The sequence below is a fragment of the Trachymyrmex septentrionalis genome, unplaced genomic scaffold, assembly GCF_001594115.1.
Source record: "Trachymyrmex septentrionalis isolate Tsep2-gDNA-1 unplaced genomic scaffold, Tsep1.0 scaffold54, whole genome shotgun sequence".
In the NCBI taxonomy this organism is placed as follows: domain Eukaryota; kingdom Metazoa; phylum Arthropoda; class Insecta; order Hymenoptera; family Formicidae; genus Trachymyrmex; species Trachymyrmex septentrionalis.
Window position 1 is genome coordinate 34,189 of NW_017305715.1, and position 16,397 is coordinate 50,585.

Sequence of the window (16,397 nt, forward strand, 5' to 3'; positions counted from 1 at the left end):
ACTTTAGGTATTTTATATTATTTTATTTATACGTATTTGTCCGTTACGTTTTTTGTTTTTAATTTATCCGTTTTATTAACTAGAACTTCAACAATGACAATTTTAATACTTTTGACTGTTCAACCATACGGAAATTATGTTTCGAGATCAAGACTCACCCGAACTGTGATTATTCGGATTATGCGAATACTTGCGACAATTGAATTTGTTCTGTTACTTTTATTGTACTAATGTCTGAAGAGGGCTCAAACTGGTAGCCGAAACTTGTTACTTGTAATGTATTAGTTTATAGTTTTATTTATTTTTTGGCGTGATGTTTCATCGCGTTTAATACAATATATAATTTTATGTAAAAATTAAAAAATGTGGTTGACTCTTACTTCGCCCGTTGATTGAGTTTTGGTTATTAAAATTATTTATCTATTTTTAAAATATCAAATTTTTCATTGTTAAAAAATGAACTATTTAATTTAAATAAACATTATTTTAATAAAAGTTATTTATTATTTGTTTTGAAATTATTTCATATTGAATAAATCGTTTCTTTAATTTGTCTACATATAGGGTAAAGCAGGGATTATAGAACAGCGTTTTTTAAATTAACATTGTTCTGATATAAATGCACATGAAAACTGTAAATTTACATAGATAACAGAATTTATATATTATACATTCTTGAGGAATATGTTAGCTACAACATCCAATAAATGAGAGTCGCCAAAATTTAAATCTAACGTCAATATTAACAAAAAAAAGTGTAAAAATGGGAGGTCTAAAAAATGAGTTGTAAAAACACAATAAATAAAGTTGTTTATTTCCAAATTTGTTTATTTATGTAAACAAATCAAGAAAAATAGTTAAAAATAGTTTTATTGTACTATACATAGAAAATATAATGGCATCACTAGACATAAGTTGACAAATAAGCTGGTAATATAGAACATAATTTATAATCTATAATCACGAATAAGATGGTAACATATGGAATACATCCTATAATTTAACTTATCTGATCACGAATAAGTTGCTAATATGGAACCTATTTCATATTCTCAACTCTCGATGTATTCCATATTATCTGCATGTCGTCATATGACAAATGTCGTCTTTCCGTGGCAATAAATAAATTAGAAATCACAATTTATCTGCTTAATATTGTTCATGCAACATTATTAAAAACGTCTATGTAATATAAGCATTAATAAATTTATCTTTAGTATATGAGAACATTTTTTAGAAAAAGTTGCCAAATCTCTTGACATAAAGAAAATAGATAAATGTTTATTGTGATAAAACGTTGTGTCTTACTGAGCTCATTGCTTGTTATGTCACGTTTGGTAACAATTGCAACTTATAACTTTCAGCAATTGCGATTAGATTGCAATGCTTCGTTTAGAACAGGTCTGAAGCCGAGTTGCACATTTCGATTTTGCTTATAATCATCCCCACTCCTTTTGTTCCATAGCATTTAAATTTTAGATCGTGCGCGGAGACATAAAACGATCTAACTCAGGGATATTAGCCGTATGTAACTTTTAAGCCTATTCTACAATGTGCTTTTTGTTTTCTGTTTTCTGCTTTTTACTATTTTTTACATCTTGTCTTTTCGCTTATTATTGTTATCCATGTTTTTGTTTTATGTCGCCCGAGATAAAAGTTAACAAACTTTGAAAAAAACAGGAAATATGTAGCAAAAAATGTAATTGCCGATAAAATGATTGCAAAGGGGAAAAAAGCAAGAAACAAAGAGTATTGTAGTAGGCGCGCGCGCGCGCGCGCACACGCACATACACGCACACACACGCACACACATGACACACACGACACACACGCACACACACGCACACACACGCACACACGCACGCACGCACGCACGCACGCACGCACGCACGCACGCACACTTATTTTATTTTACTGGTTTATTTATTAAAAATTATTTTTTAAATATTTTTTCAGTATACAAACTTAATTAACATACGTGTTCTATTTTGAAGTGTTACTTTTGTTCTAATATAATAATAATAATAATAAAAATTTGTAAACAGTGAATGTGAGACAATAAGTTTCAAAGTCCAATAACCCTCTAGTACCCCATATGAATTACTAATATTATTTCTGAGTTTGAGCGTTTTATGTTTCGACGCATAATCTAAATGCTATAAAACAAAAGGAATAGGGATGACGATAGGCAAAATCGGTTAAAATGTGCAATTTGGCTGTAGATCTAGTTTAGAAAATAAACCATTATTCCATTTTTAGCAGCCTATTCCATTCTCTACATCTGAATCAGTAGATAGTTACTAATTACCCAGTGGCATACTTAGCACTAATAATTAGTGAAGATCAACTAAAAAAGAAAGAATGTTTGAGCATTATATAACTAAAATACTGTCATTTTCACGTTAATTCCAATCTTCCCATACCGTATTTATTGAATGTAAACATTAAAACGAAGTTAGTTAGATCATAATACAGATTAACTAGGTTAGGGATCTCATATTTTTAATTTACTGATTACCAGTGGCATATTTGACACTGATATTAGTGATTATCTATTGATTCAGATTTAGATAGCACATTCCCTACTTTAAGCAAGTCGTTACTTATTAAAATCTGATAAACGATCTCTTATGTGACTACATTATGTTCGAATAAATACTTATATTTATTTAGATTGAGTAAAGGGTCTAGCCCAATAAGCATAAAAAATGCCCCCTAACCAAATCCAATTTTGAGTACGTCACATTGTTAAGCTCAATAAAAGATTATTTTACATCAAATTTCAACCTGCTAAACTTATCCATGTAGTAGTAATACTGGTTTTACTTCACGCATGCGCACTCCATTTTGGCCAACATAAAATCAAGAGAGTTGCGCTATTGTATATACCGTGCTATTATCAAAGAAAATTTGAGATCAAATTGAGCCTTATATGGGCTGCAACTGAGCAAACTTAAGTATAATATAACTATGTTGGAGAAAAATGGAATCCTACTAGGCCCTGCACGGGCCGTGACTAAGAAACTTAAGTTAAATTAATTTATTTCAGATATGCTTGCAAGCCTAAAAACTTTTGGTTTCAACATAATCATTCTGAAATGTTAATAATTCCGCCTAAATTAGAATAGAAAGAAAGGAAGTAAGAAACTTACTATATTGTGAAAAATATTACTTCAGCTAGGATTCAAATCTGGGACCTCTCAACTTTCCGGAAAGAATGTCTTAGCCAGCTCGACCATTAAGACTTCGGAAATATTCGCAATAATATGTACAAAGAGACCACGTTGTATAGCCGCATATGTATTTTCGTGTTGAAATCCGAGAATTCAATACTTTAATACTAGCTCCATAGCATTACTGAGGAATCTAAAGTAAAGATTTGTCAAGCTCACGCCCATTTAGGGTACGAGGGCAAGTCAATAAGTTTTTAGAAAAACATAATAAAACACATTTTTTTTTATCGATTTATTTTTATTTCTCAACATAGTCTCCTTTCAGTTCGATACACTTGATCCAACGATTCTCCAACTTTTTTAAGCCGTCCGAATAATATGATTTGTCCAACCCTTCAAAATAAGCCTCTGTCTCGGCGATGAGCTGCTCTCTGGTGGTGAATCTCTTTCCTCCGAACCATTTCTTCAGGTTTGGAAACAGGAAATAGTCACAGGGGGCTAAATCTGGCGAATATACTGAATGGGGAAGCAATTCGTAGCGAAATTCATTGAATTTGGCCATCAATGACGTGTAAATCCGTGCATTGTCTTGATGGAAGAGCATTTTCTTCTTCGCTAAATGGGGACATTTTTTCTTTAAAATATTGTTGAAATGGTCCAAAAAAAGCTGCGTAGTAATCGCCTTTGATCGTTAACTTCGACGGAAGGTAATCGATATGAATTATACCGCGTGCATCCCAAAAAACTGTGGCCATCTCCTTTCCGGCCGATTTCACGGTCTTCGCTTTCTTCGGAGCTGGTTCACCCGGTGAAGTCCATTGTGTTAACTGTTCCTTCGTTTCGAGTGTAAAGTAATGAATCTATGTTTCGTCCACAGTAATGAATCGACGCAGAAATTCATCTGGATTACGTTGAAACATCTCCAAACATTGTTTTGAAATCGTCACATGGTCGCGCTTATGGTCCACAGTGAGCAAACGCGGCACCTAGCTTGCCGATAGCTTTTTGATACTCAATTGTTCCTGCAAAATTGAAATTACTGTGCCATGTGATATGCCTGTGGCCTCAAAAAGCTCGCGCACTTTCACTCGTCGATCAGTCAAAACAATATCGTGGACTTTATCGATGATTTCTGGCGTCGCAGCCTCAATTGGATGTCCCGAACGAGGTGCATTACATGTGGTACGTTTAAATTCATTCACCCATTTGTATACAGTTGTCGCAAACGCTGGTGCAGATGTGCTATGAACATTATCCAACTCGGCTTTGATTTCTTTCGGCGTTAAACCTTTAATATGTAGATATTTGATCACTGCACAAAACTCATTTTTTTCCATTTTGCAAAAAATAAAAGATTGTTCGCTTTAATCGTCACAGAAATGGAACCACGCGATGAATTCCGCTCACAATTTGACAGTAATCAACTGAAAGATACTACTTGTCAAAAAATAATGTAACATGACACTGCGAGTGTCCTTTGACAGATTTTCTAAGAACTTATTGACTTGCCCTCGTATAGTTAGGATAGTTTAAGTTCTCTAGTCACGGCCTGTTCAGAGCCCAGTTTGGATTCTATTTTTTCCCCAAGATAGTTATATTTAGACCTGTCCAGTTACAGTCAATTTCCCGTATAGAACTTTGTCCGGAAATTTTATATATAATACTGGCTCCATATTATTAAGGCATCCAAAATAAAGTTTGTCAAACTCACGCCCATTTAGGGTAGGGGAGTGACCGGGGCTAATAGACTCATTTTTTAGTTTTGAATTTTTACAGGTAAAATTAAGAGACTTATCGAAAAAATAAATTCTACATCAATTAATACATACATTTAACTATCTAATAATATTTTAATAATAAGGGGAAACTGATAACTAATATAAAAAAAATGCTAACTTTTATATTTAAAAAATGCATTTTTTTAATGCATGCCATCTAATTCAATTAGTCCCGGGGTAATTCGACTAAGATTATTAAATTAAAAATTTATTAATGTATTTATTAATGTATTTTAAGCTACATCTTTGGCTATATATTAATAAAACTTTTATAAAAATATATTTTAAACACAAACATTTGTTTCGCAGGGCAAAACAATGTTTCTTCTTGCAAAATTTGTTCATTTCGATCAAAAACACGTTGAATGAGCCTAGTTTTTGAGATTAGACATAATCTCGGAAACTAAACTTATAACATTTACCCATGAGGAAAATCTCTTTAAAGAAATAAAATTTGGAGTAAGTAACTATAAGAGGTGTTACTAAATAAATCATACAGTTTTATGCTGTAGTTAGTTTAGTACCCCCCTCCGTTCATTTCTCAAAAACATTAAAAATATACCATAACAAAGACACATATATAAAGAAATCTGTTGGACTTTATTAAGTAAGAACTACACTTACTATCTAAGTAGAAATCAAATATCTCAGACAATCATATACGATTGTAAAACAAAAACTTCAAAAATAAAAATATTTACTTAGGTGTATGATTTTTTAAAATTGTGGCATAATTCTTTTATCATAGATGTATTCGCAACAAGATGTTACAGCAGACTTAGCGGCAGTCACTGCGTGCTCAGACACGTTTACGCGTGTTTCGCATGTTTTGTTTTTAATGTAGCCTCGATTATTCTACTTACCACGATAGCAAATCCTGACCCCGGTCTCCTCTATAATTAGGATAGTTTAAATACAAACTACATAATAATTATAAATATTTTTATGTAATCCATTAAAATACAGAATACAAAATACGCTGTAGTGCAAATAGTGTGTTTTAAATAAAAGTATTTCAAATATATGCCCAGCCCTGTTTCTAATTATACATACTATGTTGTATAAAATATTTCAAAATAATGTATGTATAAATATAATAATATTATATTAAGTACATTTCTGGCGGGGAAATACAAATAAAAAACAAGTTTTTTTAGTTTTTTTAGTTTTTGTAACAATGCTCCTTTAAAAATCTAAATACGACATATTTCGTCATAGAATGATTAATTTACCTTAATTTTTTGAAAACCATCGCCACCGCCGCCGCCGCCGCCGCCGCCGCCGCTGCTGCGGGCCCCCCGTTTATCCCAAAAATGTGTAGATAACAAGGGTTCGCACATTAGAGAAAGATATAGCGTGCACGACGATGTTAGAACGCATAACGTGATATGAGTGAAGAAAGGATGGAAGAAATGAATCCTCTTTTTTTTATGACGCAGTTTTTTCAATACGGTTTTTTATTAGCATGTCGAGGTATAGGATGGATGGAGAGTAACATAAAGTACATATATAAAATGATGTGGACGAAAATTTTTTATTCGCATCTTATTACATCGTGTTTTTTTCTTATATTTTATTATATTTTTTTCGCGTCGACATCGTTCGAATGCAATCGACGGCTAGAACATCGCTAGCTATGGCTTAAATTTTGATGGCATTGATGACGTTGATGAGGAACATGTTGGCGATTTTGATGATGTTGATGAGGACCATATTGGCGATTTTGATGCTTTTTCATCTAGACATTCCCAATATCTCGCTTTTTCCCTCGATGGTGGTGGACTTAGCGGACCTGATGACAAGGGATGGTACCCTTTGCGCTCGATCGATTTTCAATGTACGAGGGTGGTCCCAGAAGTACCCGACCTGACGTACAGATGGCGGTTGTTGCATAAAAAAATCACTGTAGGGGAAAGTACCAACTTTCTAAAGCTTATGGTAACTATGAAGTTCGAAGACGCTACATTGTTCAGTATTTGTTTGGCAGCTATCAATAGTGGACGATCTTGGTGAATTTGCAAAGATGGAAAAAATTGATCATCGTTATGTGGTACAATACTTTCATTTGAAAGGTCTTAGCCCAATCAATATCAAAGCCTAACTGGATTCTACTCTGGAGGAGTCTGCTCCTTCGTTTACAACAGTAAAATATTGGGTGGCAGAGTTTAAACGAGGCCGTACGAGCTGCGAAGACGAACATTGCAGTGGTCGACCAAGTGAGGTGGCCATTCCAGAAATGGTGAAGAAAATCCACAAAATGGTATTGAGTGACCGTCGATTGAAAGTGCGCGAGCTAGCAGACATGGTAAACATTTCAAAAAGTGCTGTACATCGCATATTGGCTGAAAATTTGGAGATGAGAAAGCTGTGCGCAAGGTGGGTGCCGCGCTTGCTCACAATCGAACAAAAGCAGCGTCGAGAGGATGGTTCGAGTGTTTGGCGATGTTTCGCAGCAACAAAGCCGAATTTTTCCGCCGATTCATAATCATGGATGAAACATGGGTCCACCACTTCACACCTGAAACGAAGGAACAGTCGAAGCAATGGACTGAAAAGGGGGAATCGGCTCCGAAGAAAGCAAAAACAATTCCATCGGCAGGCAAGGTCATGGCGTCAGTTTTCTGGGATGCGCGTGGCATAATTTTCATTGATTACCTTCAGAAAGGAAGAACAATCAATGGCGAGTATTATGCGAACTTATTGCAGCGTTTGGGTGATGAAATCAATGAAAAACGGCCATATTTGGCGAAAAAGAAAGTGTTGTTTCATATCCCGATAAAACTCCCTACCTCTTTATTATTAAACGATTTATCTTATCTCTATACGATTTATCTCATCTCTAGTACTTCTAGGTTAGGTTTTGTAACCGTCTCTTTTATTGAAGGACCTTCAGTTCCTTTTTTTTATCAACATTCCAAACAAGCACATAACTCACGCTCGTAAACCTTATGCATCACATGGACAAAAAATACCTAACCGACAAGCTTTTCCGTTGAGAGTCTTTTTCCAGAAAAATGTTAAAAAATAGTATATATGTAATAATTAAGTAATAATTAAGTAATAATTAAGTAATAGTACATGGTAAAAATTAAGACCTTCCAACTGAGAGGATGAATATTTTATTTTATTACGAAGTTATAACATATATTTTACAGTAGCAGTTTAAAATATGTATTATTAATATAATAATCTAAAGTATAATCTAAAATATGTCATTTTCGCCTCGCATAAGGAAATTAGTTAAGTAAGATCGAACTTTTATAAATTATCAAAATTCTCGTTGTTAAGATAAATTAGATTAGACTCGTAGTTCCGAGAGTGGGGCTTGCGCGAAGCCCTACTACCTTAAGGAAACAAGCATGGGCATAGGTTCTACCAAATTCCAGGAGTACTGATTGGTCCTGAAAGGACACTCCCATACTCATTTTTAAGTATAAAAGACGCTGCTAAGTCAGAAACAGTCAGTGAGCATACGAGAGGAAAACCAAGAACAACTACTCTGGAAGTAGGTGAGACCTATTCCCGCGCTAACTTCCGAAACTTATTTCTGTACTTGTAATCCTTTTTCTTTTAAGCGACTATACTTAAACAAATTCGGCTGAAATCTAGATCTCTCCTCTACTTCAAGTTCATTAAGTTATACGAGTATCTAAGAACGTTGTGACTGTCGCTGCCAATAGGGTGGCCCCCGTCTAATACTGTTCTGCGGAAAATTCGCTATTTTGAGAAATCGTTGTGACCAGTCGCTGCCAATAGCGTGGCCCCCGTCTAACGACAATTTTTCAGAACAACGATAATTCATTCGCGTTGTCTCCATGCCTACCAAAGGCGAACGTAGAGAAAAGGAGAAGAGATTGAGGTATCAAATTAAAACAGCTCTTGATTCAAATCACGATCCTTTCCCTTATTTCCAAAAATTGGCGCAGTTATTAGACCGAAAAGAACCGGTAATCTCACATAACAAAAACGGGTATTCCCTCCAACCGTTAGAGATCACTCCTCGATTTCCTGATTATCGTAACATTCAAAGAGGTGATCCACGTAAACTAGCCTACAAGCTCCGTGAGCTTTTCGGCACCGACTCCACGGATACCCTCCCGAGCAATCATCCTATTCTTCTCACCGAACAATCCTAATCGTACACTTGTTTTCCTAACCCCGGGGTAAATTGCTTCAATGCATTGACCCCAAAACAGGAAATAAAATATCGAGAAATAAAAACCTCGATCCGGACGTAACATTCATCAAGACAATGCACCAGTTCACACATCCATTATCGCGATGGCCAAAATCAATGAGTTAAAGTTTGAATTGCTTCCCCACGCACTCTATTCGCCAGATTTAGCCCCCTCGGATTATTTTCTCTTTCCAAACTTGAAAAAATGGCTCGGTGGTAGAAGATTTACCAACAATGAAGAGGTGGAGTCTACGATTAATGACTATTTTGAGGAGTTCAACGGTTCTTACTATAAACAGGCCATCGAAGCTATTGAACATCGCTGGGAAAAGTGTATCGAGCTAAAAGGAGACTACGAGTATATTGAGAAATAAAGATATTTTTTCCCAAATTTTTTGTGTTTTCTTTGTTAGGTCGGGTACTTTTGGGACCACCCTCGTATATATTCTTTTACACGATTCATGTTTTATCACTCGATAATCGAAATTTACGATTGAAAGAAAAAGTTATATACACTGTTTATATACTATGAGATCGATGATACATCGCGACGCGTTAAGAAAAGCGCCGATGTTCGGTTGCTAAGCAAAACATAACTTTTCTACAGTAAAATGAAAGTGATATTTCAGTGAAAAGTATGAAATCACACTGCGTTCCCACAGCTCTTAAATTTTTTCGAAGAAGTGTCGATAACGATTTTTTCTGAGAAGAGAGAGAGATTGATGTAGCGACATGTAGCGACGCGTTAAGAGAAGATTAATGCAGTTTATAAACTAGAATCGCTCGCGATGCTGCCTTATCTACTTCTAAATAAAGTATGACCCAATAGATAAAGGGACAAAGAAGTCACAAATGAAATATATAATGAGTTATAAGCGCTCAGTTCCGCAGTTAGTGCCCTGGAAGACGAACGAATCGGTCGCAATAAATGTAATGTGAAAAGTATGGCTAATCATTGTGCCAACATTGAAGACATAGCCAACGTAGTGGAGCACATTAGAAATGTGGATCCGGAACAGTTCTCGAATATTAGAGATGAAGTGTTCGAAGTGTTAAAAGAAATGGATGTAGATTTTGAAGAAATAATGGACCAAGATTCCGACGAAGAAGTGCTACCCAATGATACTGGTTGTGTTAGCGACTTGAGTGAGCACGATACGGATCATACAGAAAAATTCGTGCCGTCTCCAAAAATCCGCGCACTGAACGGTCATACTAAACACTGTATGATCTAGTGCTACTATACAACAGGTGGTGCTTTAAATGTGTGTGCAACATGCATACGTTTGGCTGACATCGATGTTATAGGAATGTATCTTGTAAGGAAGCACAACATCGATTATATTGATGCACTAGGCGATTGGTCTTGCACGAATTGTGGAGTGCCAATGTACATTATATTTCCGTGCAGCATGTGTCCACTCTGCACATATTGAAAAACTATTGTGAAAAAATAAATGCAAAAAGTGTGCTTGAAGACTGTGGATCCGCGGAGGAGAGACAAAGATGTGCGAATATCGCCGGTGCAGTTTCTACACGATCGAGAAATAGGTACACATGATGCGAAACAGGGAGTCGTCATCAATGATGATGAAAAGGAATATTGGTTCGGACGGTTAGGAGACGAAACGGTGCATATTGACTTCAAAGAGAAATTTTGGTATAAAGGTACTTTCGGTTTAATAAAAGAACAATGTTATTACTCAATGCAAAGTGAAAATAAGATTCAATATAGCTGTAGGCGTATTAAGATTCCCGCAGGTGGTGAGAAGTGCGTTGAAGTAATGATAATGGACAAATTAGTGATGCCATACTACGACTGCGAGGAGAATCCTGCTAAAAAAATGTTTCGTGACTTGTGTGATAAGTATATGAGTGATCAATTATGCTATCTCTGTAAAGAATGTACCTTAGTAAACGAACATGATTAAAAGGTGAAAAAGCACTATGATATTCTAGATGTAAAGCGGTGCTGCAACGTATGTGAACAAATCACGTGCAAGTGCTCCATGTAAGAGTGTGAAGTGATCTAAAAAAAAAGACATGGAAAATCACGAGCGAGTGGAACGCGAACTGTTGGAGCAGTGCGGCCAGGTCGCTACTCTGGTGGAATGTTTCGCGTGGTTACAACGATGCGACGAATGCATCGAGCGGCTCGAAGAACTTTGCCGTGCCAAGCGTCTGCGCCTCGCCGTTGGACAGACAATCCGTGGTGGCGAGGATCGCGCGACTCGCGGGTGCAAAGACACATTAAAGCGACGTTTCGTGCACGTTGGTGGCGGGTACGCGAGTCGCAACGAGAGATCTCTCGTCTGGCGAGAGATCGACGCCGCGTTTGAAAGCCGTATATTGACGGGTGGTCAACATGGATTACATCGAGTCGCGGCGATTTTTGGAAGACGCGAGAGAAATAGTGCTCGAGCATGTGCGAAATGATGTAGAAAAATACGGTGCAAAAGTGAACACCGCGTTCAACGGCGAGTTTGTGACAAACATGACAAAGAACAAACGTGACATTAAGAGTATAAACACTAAGAACAGCGAGATATACCGATACACCGATTTGCGCGAGTGGTACGAGCAGCATGTCATCGAGCTCACGTTGACATTACTCGAAGAGTTCCAGGAACGCGACAGCCGGTGGGCATTGTCGCGAATCCTCAATTTGATAGTGAATGTGAACAAACTAAATTCCATGCACGCGGGATGTTACTTCGAGGTGCCGTGAGAAATAGCGACGAAACGAGCGGTGATCAATGTTAGTATGATGGACATTGCGTGCTTCGCGTGGTCGGTAGTTGCCGCTCTATACCCGGCTGAAAGAAATGTAAATCGAGAGTCATCGTATCCACATTATACAATGGTGTTAAATCTCGCGGGTATCGAATTTCCGATAACATTCAAAGACATTAATAAATTTGAACGGTTGAACGCGGTGTTGATCAATGTATACGTCATCGAGAATAAACAAGTCCTCCTCTACGACTCACCAGTGACAAGAAGAACAAGCATGTCAATCTCCTGTACATGCAAGATCCATGCGACGATGATGTCGGCCACTTTGCGTGGATCAAGAACCCGTCGCGTCTCGTGAGCTCGCAGATTAGTGGGAAAAAGAACAAAAAATATTTCTGCGACGCTAAGTACACATGAAAAAATTATTATAATTTTCCGTCTTGCTAATAAAATAATTGTAACTGTTATAATTTTTTGTTTTTTTTTTGTTTTTTTTCAGATGCTTGCATTACTTTGGCACGAATGAGAAAATGCAATCGCACACAATGGACTGCCAGAAGATCAACGATTGCGCTATTCACTGCCGAGCGAGGACGAAAAGTGGGTCGAATTTGGGAACCACTGCAACAAGGAGCGCGTCCCATTCGTCGTCTACGCCGACCTGAGTTTTACGGAAGACGGAACCCGACAAGGAATACATGTCGTCGTACGCGTATCAACAGCATGAAGTATTCAGCATAGGCTACTACGTGCGTTGCTCGTACGATGACGCGTTATCATCGTATCACTTCCGTCGCGATGAAGACTGTATAGCGTGATTCGCGCGACAACTCAACGATTTGGCGCATCGCGTGAAAAATATCGCCAACGTGCCCATCGAAACGTTATCGAAAGAACAATGGGAGGCGTACCGTAGCGCGACGCGTTGTCACATCTGCGAGAAACCGTTCGCGCCGGATGATACGCGGGTACGCGATCATTGCCACTTAACCGGTAAATACCGCGGACCAGCGCGTTCGAATTGTAAGTTAAACTATAAAAATTCATTATATATTCCGATCGTTTTTCACAATTTATCGGGCTACGACGCGCATTTTATAATTAAGGAAATCGCTACGGCATATGAAGGACATGTGTTACCGATAACCAAAAAAAAATACATTTTCTTCACAAAATATGTCGATAGCACTAAAGATAAAACTGAAAATAATTCTCAAAAAATTGCGTAAAATTACGCTTTATTGATTCATTCAAATTTTTCAGTACAAGCCTCGATAAATTAGCGTCGTATCACGATAAAGACAAATTAAAAATTATACATTCAAAATTTTCAACACTATCGGATGATGAATTTGAATTCCTGACTCGTAAAAGTACGAGTACGTTGTCTGTGTCAAAAAATTGCAGGACACGCGCTTACCACCGCGCGAATCTTTTTACAGTTCGTTAACGAGCAATATCGTATCCGAGAGCGATTATGCTCACACCGCGAACGTATGGCAGCGATTCTCTATCGAAACGCTCGGCGAGTACAGTGATACATATGTACTTAACATTGAATCTACATTATTACACTTTGCCTGATTTCACGTGGAATGCGATGTTAAAACATACGCGTGTAAAGTTTGAGTTGCTCATTGATATTGACATGATCATGTTCATCGAGCGCGGTATACGCGGTGATCTCAGTCAATGTTCAGGCAGATACGCGCAGGCTAACAAGTACATGCATTCGTATGACCCGTCGGAACCGTCGTCGTACTTGATGTACTACGACGTTAACAATTTATACGGGTGGGCGATGTGTCAACTATTACCATACGCCAAATTTCAATGGGTTGAAGACGCTGCGAATTTTGACGCGAGCGCGATCGCTCTGGATTCGCCCACCGGTTACATTCTCGAAGTCGATCTCGAGTATCCGCAGCATATACACGACCGACTCACTGACCTACTATTCTATCCGACGCGCGATAAGCCGCTCGGCAAGTGCGAACATAAATTTTTAGCGACGTTGTACGATAAACAGCGTTATGTCATCCACTGTCGCAACCTGTAGCAATGTACTTGTCTTCGCGTAACAAAGATCTATCGGATGCTACAATTCGCGCAATCTCCATGGCTTCATGATTACATTGAACTTAATACAAATTTCAGAACGCGCGTGAAAAATGATTTCAAGAAAAATTTGTATAAACTAATGAACAACGCGGTATTCGGTAAAACTATGGAGAATGTGCGCAACCACGTCGACGTAAAATTATTATAACAAAATGGGACGGACGATACGGCGCGGAAGCAATGATTGCAAAACCGAATTTCCACAGCCATAGCGTCTTTGCGGAAAATTTAATAGCCGTCGAACTGCGCAAACTCGAGGTGAAGTTCAACAAGTTGATTTACTTGGTGTATACTATGTGTATACTCGACATATCGAAAGTCTGCTTGACGAATTTTATCATGAGTATATGTTATCACTGTTTCGCGACAAATGTATAATTATGTACACCGATATGGACAGTCTTATACGAGGTCTGTTCAAAAAGTATCGCGAATTTTGAATTTCCGCGGGTTACGTATATTCGATTTTCGATTTTTTTGTGGCGTTATGTTGGTACTCATGTCTCTCACTTATGCCGACAAGTTCGGCCATTTTGAATGTTCAGTTAATTTTTGACAGCTGCTTTGCTTGCACGTGTTTTGGCTCGTCTTCGATTTTTGCCTATTCCAAAAAATGGATCAAAGAATCTGTATCAAATTTTGTGTGAAAAACAAAATTAAGTGCGCGGACGCATTCCGAATGTTGACTGTGGCATATGGTGAAGCTACCTTGGACCGAAGCAACGTTTATCGGTGGTACAAAATGTTCTCAGAGGGCCGAGAAGATGTGAACGACGAAGAGCGTGCCGGACGCCCGAGCACGTCAACAACAGACGAAAACATTGATGAAGTGAAGAAAATAGTATTGGCCAATCGGAACGGTCAATAAGGAATATTACCTGCAAGTTATGCGCAATTTGCGCGAAGCAATCCGCCAGAAACGCCCGGATTTGTGGAAGAACAAAAATTGGCTTTTGCACCATGATAACGCCCCTGCTCACACATCGTTGCTTGTGCGCGAATTTTTGACCAAAAACAACACACTAATGATGCCGCAGCCACCGTATTCCCCAGATCTGGCCCCCTGTGACTTTTTCTTGTTCCCGAAACTGAAGAGGCCCATGAAAGGACGACGCTACGCTACGATTGAGGAGATAAAGACGGCATCGAAGGAGGAGCTGAACAAGATCACAAAAAATAATTTTTTGAAGTGCTTCGAGGATTGGAAAAAACGTTGGCACAAGTGTATAATATCTGATGGGGATTACTTTGAAGGGGACAAAATAGATATTCATGAATAAATAAATAATTTAAAAAACACACAAAATTCGCGATACTTTTTGAACAGACCTCGTATATCGCCTCGTCGTCGAGTGCGAAGACGTTTACGAGACTCTGAAACGCGATATCGGTAGATTCGACACGAGCGATTATCCGACGGGCGATGCGTACGGTATGCCTCTCGCGAACAAAAACCCGATCTGATAAAGAATGAAAATAACGGTGCGATAATGACCGAATTTGTTGGTCTCAGAGCGAAGACGTCGTACGCGGTGAGGATGGACGGTAAGAAGGACACTAAAAAGGTGAAAGCCATAAAGAGTAACGTCGTAGCGCAAACGATAACGTTTGACGATTACACGCGGTGTTTGATCGAAGAGATCAAAATGACTCGTCGTCAATCGTGTATATGATCTAAACTGCACGAGGTATACACGATATCTGAAAATCGCTCTGAGTCCATACGATGACAAACGTTACGTAGTACCGGACTCGACGGAGACGTTACCGTGGGGACATTGGCGGATACCTTTGTAATATATGTACATATCAACATTTATATTACTATTATTATAATGTTTTTACATTTTTTATATTTTCATACAGTGTATATGTATTACTATTATTATGCTTTATATATTATCTTAATTTGTACTTCGTGTATGTCTTTTTACATTTTTTAAATATTCTCAGACAATCTACATACCTGTTACTATTATGTACTATTATCATTATAATTTACACATTATGTTTTTACGTTTTATATAAGTATTACTATTATGTTTTTATGTTTTATATATGTAAGTACTATTATGTTTTATGTAGTGTCATTTATTAGGTGTACAAAAAAGTTCTGAGCTTTAGTTTGTAAAATTCAATCTTTATTTATTATAATCGTACGGAAATGGCTTGCTGCGTAACGCCAAGCTGTTCTGCAAGCTCCTTTTCAGTTTGCGCAGAGTTTATATCCAGCAGTGCTTGCAATTCGTCCGTTTCAATCTTTTCAGGGCGTCCAGCACGCGATTCATCTTTAAGACTGAAATCTCCTTGGCGAAACTTTTGATACCACCTTTTGCATGTTGCATGACTTACAGCGTTCTCTCCATATGCAGCACAAATCATTTCAGTGGCTTCAGCAGCATTTTTCTTCAG

The 16,397-nt window shown here is 37.7% G+C and overlaps 1 protein-coding gene across 1 annotated transcript in view; it reads left to right on the forward strand.

Annotated features, from left to right (window-relative positions):
* Positions 1-16,397, forward strand: part of LOC108752116 — a 59,314-nt gene that overhangs the window by 23,038 nt on the left and 19,879 nt on the right. The gene's annotated exons all lie outside the window — the stretch shown is intronic.